The sequence below is a fragment of the Lissotriton vulgaris genome, chromosome 1_1, assembly GCF_964263255.1.
Source record: "Lissotriton vulgaris chromosome 1_1, aLisVul1.2, whole genome shotgun sequence".
In the NCBI taxonomy this organism is placed as follows: Eukaryota; Metazoa; Chordata; class Amphibia; order Caudata; family Salamandridae; genus Lissotriton; species Lissotriton vulgaris.
The window spans coordinates 277,285,093-277,294,826 of record NC_141685.1 but is presented as its reverse complement, the minus strand read 5'-3'; positions in this window follow the sequence as shown (position 1 = coordinate 277,294,826).

The window sequence follows — 9,734 nt, the reverse complement described above, 5'->3', positions numbered from 1 at the left end:
GACGCCCATAAATGGTTCTCCCCCTAACTAAAGGAGATGAAACTACTACTCCGTCAAAAGGAAAGGTGATGGAGAGCTCGCTATGACCCTGGAGACAAGCTCCTCTATAAATTAGAGCAGGCAAAATATAATACAGCAATCAAAGCAGCTAAGATAGACTACTTCTCCTCCAAGATCCTAACGTCCACAAATAAATCAAGAGAGATTTTCTCAATTGTGGATGAACTATCCAACCCTGACAGAGTGATGTCTAAACCTACTCCCACACAGGAATTATGTGATAAATTGAATACGTTCTTCATAGAAAAGATCACTACAATTAAAGCTAGTATTGTATGCTCTCCACTAGCCGTAATCCCATCTGATTCTTTCATGAATAATCGTACCCTGGATAGTTTTCCAACGATCAATCACGAATCACTTATCTCCTTGATGTCTGTTAGACCTGTCTGGCTTTTTGCGTAGTCCCTCCAATTTATTATTTATTTTGTGCCCTTTTTGCCCCTCATACCTTTATTAATTTTTGTGTCCACTAGCTTTTCCTAGGTGTTGGTCAAGGGGATAGGTGTTCTTTCCCCCCCTCATAGTTTTTCACCTCAGGCCTAGAGGCCTTTTCTGACAGGGAAATAGCTGGAGTCACAAAATGGTGGCTACCAACTGTCCTAACTGCCAAACCCAGAACCTGTCCCATAGAGTAGAATAGGGCGTTCCAGAACCTTCTGGTCCCTTCTGGACTCCTGAGGGTCAGCCTATAAAAGGCGGAATGCTGGACAGCCATTTTGTCTAACCAGAGAGAGTCAGCTGGAGGACAGGCTGTAGCAAAAGGTGGGGGTAGGATAGTCAGAGGGTTGCCTTACTGATTCACCACCCTTCCTCCCTTGGGTTATTTGTCCTGACCCTGCTGTTTTGGATGGCTGGAGACCCTGGGCGCCTGACCAACCCCTAGCTTAGAAATAGCGGGGTGTCAAAAGGAGAAGGAGAGTGCAGCGCTGCGGAGCGCAGTCCTCTGCCCAGTGGGAGAGACTTTTGAAAGGGTGCACTTCATCTCCAACCCCTGCCCAGCACCGAGGGTTAAGAAGTCTCTGAAGGATAGAGATTAGGAGCTGACACGTGAAGAGATATAGCTCTATTCCCCATCGCCTTAGGTGTACAGCAGACTTTGGCCCGTGTGTCCCTGTGGGAACTTACCAGTAACACAGACGACAGAACTCCACTTCCTCTCAGGAAACAGAGGAAGGAAAATGGGTGCCGGTTTCTATGAGGCAGCGCTGATCTCGCCGTGTACAGGACCCTGAGGGCACCGGCCGCGTTGTTGTGGTTGTGCCACTGATTTGGAGGTAGTCGAGCGCTATCGCGCATGCCCCAGGCGATCCCACTTCTACATTTCAGGAGGGGCCTAGGACCGAGCAGGCCCGTGAGAGAAGCGTCCTTCCTTGGGTGCCAGCGCGAGGGAGCAGCGTCTCACCATTGGAGCCAGCGCGAGGGAGCAGCTTCTCACCATTGGAGCCAGCGCAGCGGAGGCGGAATCGGTAGGAGTGTCTGAAGGCTGAGGTGAGAGGCGGTGTCAGCGTGGGCGCCCCGCGCATGCCTGGAGGTGTAGTGCTTCCCCTGACCAGAGCGAGGGAGAACTGAGGAGGAGCGCCGGGAACCCTACGGCGGCTGTGGGCGTGTGGTTTCACCTCTTCCCTGCTCGAGCGCCACATGGAGGAGCTGGCGTGAGCGGGAGGGGAGAACTGAGGAGCCCGATAGCGGCGTGGGAATACTGCATAATCTGTCCTTCTCCGCTCAAGTGCCTCACAGAGCAGTTGGCTCGAGCGGGGTGGGAAGAGCTGAGGGGCCCTGCCAGCGCTTGGCTCCTTCGTCCTGCCAGGTGGTTACCCCCACCCTCTGGCGTATCAAGACTTCAACTGGAAATCCTACCACAAGTAAGGAGGTGATCCAAAGGGGGAAGTCACCTCCATAAGGAGAATAACACGAGGGCAAGGGGGGCGAGACATAGCAAGTTGTGGAATAGAGAATCTGTCCCAATGTGTGAAGCGCCCTTGGAGAATCCCTGAAGGGACTTCATGAATTGTTGCTCTATTTGGAATAGTCATATTTTCAATTGTCAGTAGTGGAGAGGAAGGAAATGACAACCCTTTCCTAGAGGAGTACAGGCTCCGCTACAAGGGAACTACTGTTCTTTGATAGGAAGGTGACAAGCCAAGAAGGGGAATTGTAATGTTGACATTGAAATAGTTATTGCATACCTGACTAAATGTAATGTGCTGATAAGTTAATAGAACTGTGCTTTGACATTATTTGGCAATTTTAAAAGTACTTTTACTTCTCCTGACAGAATGTATTATACTGAACTGTGAATTCTAGAAACAAGAGAGAAAAGATATTATTTTTATAAACAAGTACTTATTTTTCCAACATTGGTGTAGTGTCATTTTTATGTGTTATTGCGTGGAATTACTGCTGGGTGGTTTGCAACCTTCACACTTGTGCCTCTAGTATTTAGGTCTTACCCTAGGCCAGGCTACCCTAGGTGACCTGACATCCCAGGTTCCAACAGATTGGTGGCAGCGGTGGGATCCTGACTTGGTTGCAGCTTCTCAATAGTAATTAAACGCAATACACTGGCCTACACCAGGAGTTTTCTCCTTGCGGCCCTCCTAATTTGACTTTTGTTTTTCCAAATTTGTTTCTGGTGGTGGGTGGAGGTTATCCTCAGATCACGCGTCTTAGTTCCCTCCTGAGTACTCATTTAATCCCATATTTGAAGAATGGAGTTAAACCTTGAAGAGCTAGAGTCCTACACTGTGACCCAACTTAAAGAGTGGTGTCAACGAAAGGGGGTATTCTTCAAAAAAGGTGCCAAGAAAGGCGAGTTACTGACAAGCCTAAGGGCATGGGTGGAAGCTCATATAGAGGAGGAACAGGACACAGAAGAGAGTGATAGGGACACTGTCCTTGAGACTGCAATGCTGTACCAAGCTGAAAGGGGGAATCTGCTGACAGGTCCCAGGACACTTTGGAGGGAGGGCAGCAGCGTCTCGGTGAGGAGTTTAACTGAAGCCGAGTTGGAAGACAGGAGGGAGGAGAGGAGAATGAAATTGGATTTAGCTAGAATGGAAATGGAGAGGGAGGATAGGAGGTTGGCCCACGAACGAACCATAAAGGAGCTAGACCTTCAAGCCTTAACCCTAAGGTCTCCTAATCCAAACAATGGTGGCAGCGAAAACAAAGTAAATACCAGGGAACCCAGACCCTATCTACCCAAGGATGTTATTGCTAGTTACACCACAGGCGATGACATTGCCAAATGGTTAGCCGCATATGAAGTTTCTTTAAGGGCTCATGGGATCTCAGACACTCACTGGGGGGGTGGGCTGTATAAGTATATGCCACCTGCTGGCAGGGATACCTTGTTGGCTCTGGAGCAGGATGAGAAAACCCACTACCCTACAATGAAAGTGGCACTGGTGAAAAAGTTTGGACTTACCCCTGAAAAATACAGACAAAGATTTAGGGGAAGTCACAAACTGAGTACCCAGAATTGGGTGGATTTCTTAGATTACACCAAGAAAGCCTTGGAGGGTTGGGTCAAGGGCAGTGAGGTGAAGGATTATGAGGGGCTGTATGATCTATTTTTGAAAGAGCACCTCCTCGAGAAATGTTTTCCCGAGCTGCGCCAACACCTGGTGGACAGCAAGCTGACCAATCCCCGGAAGCTTGCAGAGGAGGCGGACATCTGGGCAAGTACCCGGGTGTCCTCAAGGGGGACTGGAGGGGATTCCCAAAAGGCCGGACAGGGTGCCCCCCAGAAGAAGGAGGGGGGAGATAAAAAGAGGGAGTTCTCTAAAGGTCCCCAAAACAATTTCCAAGGGAAGGGAACAGGTTTCACCCCTAAGGCAAACCCGCCCAGAAACCCTAATCCTGGCCAAAGCCAGCAGCCAAGGGTTCTCCACTGTTTTGAGTGTGGTGGTGTTGGACATTATAAGGGAGATGTCAGATGCCCAAAGAGACCACTCCCTCCCACCGGAGGAAAACCACCGGGAGTAGCTAGTGTAGTGCTCGGGGAGGAGTTGCCCTTAAATAAGGGGGGTGAGTAGGCGGGTGTCACCTTAGTGTCCCTGGGAGAACGGGAGATGGTTCCAAAGATCCAGGTGCCCCCAAATACTACAAAGTATGGGCAATGGGTTACCATCAATGGCCAGAGAGGGGAGGCTCTGAGAGATACAGGAGCCAGTATGACTATGGTGAGAAGTCAACTGGTGTCTCCAGAGCAGGTGGTTCCCAATGTACTCCACCCCGCCGCGATGGCTGACGGCAGAATGGGCCACTATCCAGTGGCTGAGGTTCCCTTTGAGTGGGAGGGGGTTGCAGGTTCACTTCGAGTTGCCGTAAGCCCTGCCGTGCCAGTTGATTGTCTGCTGGGGAATGACATGGAGCACAACACTTGGAGAGAGGTGGAATACCGGACGCACTCTGCGATGCTGGGTACACCTGAATGGGCCTGTGCGAGCACACGGTCTGCGACTGCCCGGAGAGGGAGTTCGCCTGGGTTGGAGCCTGGAACAATGGCCCAACCCGCTGCCAAAAAGGGACAGACCCGGAGACAGGAAGAGCCTGCTTCGGCTTCCACACCCCATGAGACAGATCGGCCACCTGCGGTGGTGGACCAGGAGTCCGTGGAGGGGGAAGTAGACTCTCTGGAGGATTTACCCATCCCTGCTGAGTGGCATGTGGAGGGAGGTCCTACCAGAGAGGAATTCTGTAAGGGGCAGAGGGAGTGCACTACCCTTGAGGGACTGAGGCGACAGGCTGAAGCCCAGGCAGCAGGTGATGTTACGGGACACTACCATATTTACTGGGAGGATGGACTCCTCTACAGTGAACCCAAGGTACCCTTGCCTGGTTCATCAAGGGCCTTGGTAGTCCCGCAACACTACCGAGCCTTTCTGCTGGAATTGGCTCATGCTATACCCTTGGCAGGACACTTAGGCCAGGACAAGACCTTTGCTCGGCTTGTCCTCCACTTTTACTGGCCTCAGATGAAAGTGGCGTCCAACACTTACTGTCGGACATGTGTAACATCAGAAATCTGAGATTAGACATCCTACATAAATACCTTTTCCATCCCCTTATATTCTGGTATGAGCGTATCTATACCATGAGACATTGTCTTCCCTTACTTTTCACCTATGTGTCAGATTGATTATTAAGGCAAGGAAATGAAACCTTTAAAAATGTCATATGAAATCTCTAAAATTGTCATTGCAATAGAATAGGTTGGTCAAAAGAAAATAGAAAGTCTGAGACTAGTAGAATAACATTGGGCTTTGTGTTTTTTGTAAATTGTGCAAATGCAAGAATGAACAGAATATTCTGGTTTTAAGGTACTTTTTTACCCCTCTTTTTTAAATATTAACCGTGGCTGCTCCAGAAGAAGGCGCTGGTTCGCCGAAACGCGCGTAGAGATTAATTTAGCCACATTTTTCTCATTATATTGTTTGTGTATTTTATGTAAACCTCATTTGTTGAATTAATTGCTTCTTTTTAATGATGGTGTTATATATTCCTGATATATTAAGTTATATGTGTTAAATATAATTTGTGAATGTATATTTTTTCCCTATGTGTTTTTAAAGAATCTTTGTGAATAAAATTGTACCTCCCCTCTTTTTACAAAAACCTTTGTTTCAAGCTCAGTTCATTTCAACCAACTAATTTGCTGTGTTGCCTAGATTGATACATATCAATTGATTTGCCTTTCCCTGGTCTAGGAACTCTATTTCCATGCACTCAGGGGGTCCTTGATAAATATTCAGGACATGTGTATCCTGCCAGGCCAGTGGGAAAACAGGGGTGAAGCTGAAGGCTCCCCTGGAACCACTTCCAGTCATTAGCACACCCTTTGAGAGGGTGGGCATCGACATTGTAGGGCCTTTAGATCCACCAACAACAGCTGGTCACAGGTTCATCCTGGTTCTGGTGGATCATGCCACACGGTACCCAGAGGCAATTCCTCTGAGGACAGTCACTGCACCTGTGGTGGCTAGAGCCCTAATGGGGATCTTTACCCGAGTGGGATTCCCCAAGGAAGTTGTGTCTGACAGGGGGACCAACTTCATGTCAGCTTATATGCGGGCGATGTGGAAGGAGTGTGGAGTGACCTACCGGTTCACCACTCCTTATCACCCCCAGTCAAATGGACTGGTTGAGAGGTTTAACAAAACCTTGAAGGGCATGATCAGAAGTCTGCCCGAAAGCCTGCGGAGGAAATGGGACGTCCTCCTACCCTGTTTACCTTCTCTTACAGGGAAGTGCCACAGAAGGGAGTGGAAAAATGAAAAAATCGGAAAAATGAAAAGGCCCCAATATGGGAAGGAGAAAGGGAAGAGTGCTCAAAAGTTGTGAAAAGGTTAGGAGTAATACACAGATTTGAAGATAACGTATGTCAATACATAAGTTCAAAAGGAATTAGGAATTATTCCAAAAACCAAAAAGGCCCATATCAATTAAGGCCAATCTTGCAAAAGCACTTCAAGTAAGGACGTTCAACGGTCACACAGTTATTTAATGTGGAACAGGGATGTGCCGGACGTCCAAGAGTGAAGAGGCGTCGACGTTTCGACCCCTTTGTGTAGGCTAAATTCAGTCCTTTGCCGGGGTCTTCATCAGGACCGTTACAAGAAGGGGAGGGACGAAAGGGGGCCGTCCTGTCTAAAAATTAAAGACCAATATTAGGAATCGGTTGTTCATGTTTAAGAGCTAACACAGTCACTGTCCTGTACACCCTAAGGGTGGCTTAATTAAAGATAAATTGTTACCATGTAGTCTGGGTCAAAAGGACCTCCAGACTGGAGGGACCACGAGTTGAGTAAATAATAAATCAAACTCTTACTTGTGATATTATATCACTTTACACTAGCATTCCTCAACAGGAGGCTCTAGATGTCATGGAGGTGGCATTGAACCAAAAGACCTGCACCGTTCCAAGTTCCAACGGAGGTCATAATTGATTTATTGAATGTAGCCATGAAGAAAAACTTCTTCATTTTTCAAGATAAGTTCTACGTACAATCCAAGGGCATAGCCATGGGTGCAACATTTGCCCCAAATCTGGCCATTATCTATATGGACCATTTTGAGCAGGAACATGTTTTTTCACCTAATAATCCTTTTTCATCCATGCTGACCCTATGGGTCAGATACATCGATGATGTCTTGTGCATTTGGCATGGTAACAGTGACCATCTAAAGGATTACCACACTTGGCTGAACCAACGTAACACCAACATCCAATTTACGTTGGAATCAAGCAACACGTCCATACCTTTCCTGGATATCTCCATCTTCGTGGAAAATGGGCATCTTTCAACCACGCTCTACAGAAAACCGACAGAGAGGAACTCCTTGCTACAATATGGTAGCCACCACCCGAGGGGCCTCAAAGACAATCTTCCTGTAGGACAGTTTCTGAGAATCCGAAGAAATTGTTCCTCTCGTACCAACTATATCAAAGAGTCAGAGATCCTTAATGAGCGTTTGGTTTCATGAGGTTACCCGGCCCGTATGGTGAGACGTGCCAGAAAGCGAGCATGGTACAACCCAAGAGAGAATCTGCTCAATCCTGAGGCTCGCATTGATCCTGAAATGAATCGAATGATTTGTGTCACTACTTTTACCACAAGGAGTAACGAGGTGAAACAAGTGATTAATAAGAACTGGCCTCTAATAGCTAATGAGATTGACCAACCACAGCTTCCGCTCCATTCCTTTAAGAGGTCAAAAAACATCTGTGACATGGTGGTTCATTCATACTTGGAACCTGAGAGCCCCCCTACACTCACTAGCCTATGGCATTTACCACCGGTGATAGGTCACTTTAGATGTGGGAGTTGTATAGCTTGCGAGTCTACCATTCAGACTAAAACTTTCACTCACGGACAGCAGACCTTCACACTAAAACACCATACTAATTGCAACACTGATAGTGTGATTTATATAATCAAATGCCCATGTGACAAAGTATACGTAGGACAAACCCAGCAAAAAATAAAATCCCGTATTTCTGCACACAACAGTAGATTACGCTGCAAGGTTCTAGGTGCCCTGCTGGTGGACCATTGGCAAACCGCGGGACACACACTTGCAGATCTAAAGTGGCTGGTAATAGAGAAAGTCGCCCTGGGCAGAAGAGGTGGGAATTTATCGGCTGTACTTAACCTACGAGAGTGCAAATGGATGTCTCTTCTAGACTCCATTAGAAATGGTTTGAATGAACAAGATGGCAGTTTTGCCCAATTGGCCGCATTACGATGATGGTATTCTGCAATATGCAATTCATTGTTGGTTACTCGTCTACACCATCATGCGTATTCTTCACCCTCTGGATTCACTGGAATGTAATACAATTCTTATTCTCTCCAGCTTATGTCTAACTGTGTGTCATGCAACTCTAATGGCAAACGAATATGTCCAAACTCGCCTTCACTCCCGTGCCTGGGTAGTGCGCGAGAAGTACCACATATATTACTAATGGTAAACGAATATGTCCTAACTCGCCTTCACTCCCGTGCCTGGGTAGTGCGCGAGAAGTATCACAGATAATATTGTCTTTCAACTTTTCTTTGATTGTTTGTATTTTAATTCTATTGGAAATTCACTATGTGCTAGCTCACCTTCACTCCCTTGCAAGGGTAGTGCGTGAGCTTTATTTTTATTTTTATTTTTGTTTATAATATGATTATGGGCTAAATGATTTGGGCACTTATGCAGAAGCAATATTTAATAATATTTTCATTGCGTTTCGGGTGCCAAGGTGGTCATGTATCCCCTATGTGTATTAATATACACAGTGGAGAGGTGTACTGCGCTAATCTCCTTTCCCCTCCACTCGGTGCATACACGCCAACCTGTTTTCTATTTCTATCGGCGAAGTAACGCCATAGGCTCCGCCCCTAAACTCCGCGTAGCGACTGGCGGAGTTTGCAGTCTCACGAAGCAGCAAGAAGCTCTGCTGCCTCGATCTCGGCGTACCATGTAAGTAGTGAATCCAGACACGCTACTGTGTACTTTGTAACCTAATGCGTGTGCACACGTTTTCAAAAGCGGCAGCAAGTTAAAACGCCTTCCGTATTTTAAACCCCATAGATAACGGTGAAGGCACCCAGCCGACTTTGTTTTTTGGCGACTTTCGAGTGCACTCTTTCCCGTCCACCTCAGATTTCGCTTGGACTTCACAAGAGGTACGGACTATCGCAATAGCTGCCAATTACGAACATGTCTAAACGATGTATAGGTTAGACACACTTTCTGAATCTGACATTCTGCACATTTGGCTTGATTTAGATGTAACAGCCATTGGATTACCGCCGCACACATCCAGACTTGACCTGGTTTACTGAAAGGTATGGACCCCTGCATGTGGCCCTTGGAAATACCGCAATGTTCTGTATTGGTGCTAATTTGCCTTAATTAATATTTTGACACGTTTTGGCTTGATATAGATTCCTCAGCCATTCCGCTAATTGACAAGCGCGACGCCCACTTTTCTTCATTGATGCAAGGTGGTTAACTGTAACTTAGGTAAATTTTAAATCTTCTAATACTTGGCAGGCTGCAACATCAGTGTCCCAATTATTGATAACCTACAGTATCTGGTTTGTTTTAGAATTGCCCAGCTGTTTTTATCACACCAGCACGCTGTTATTTTGTCCTGCTGACGTTTATCTTGACGA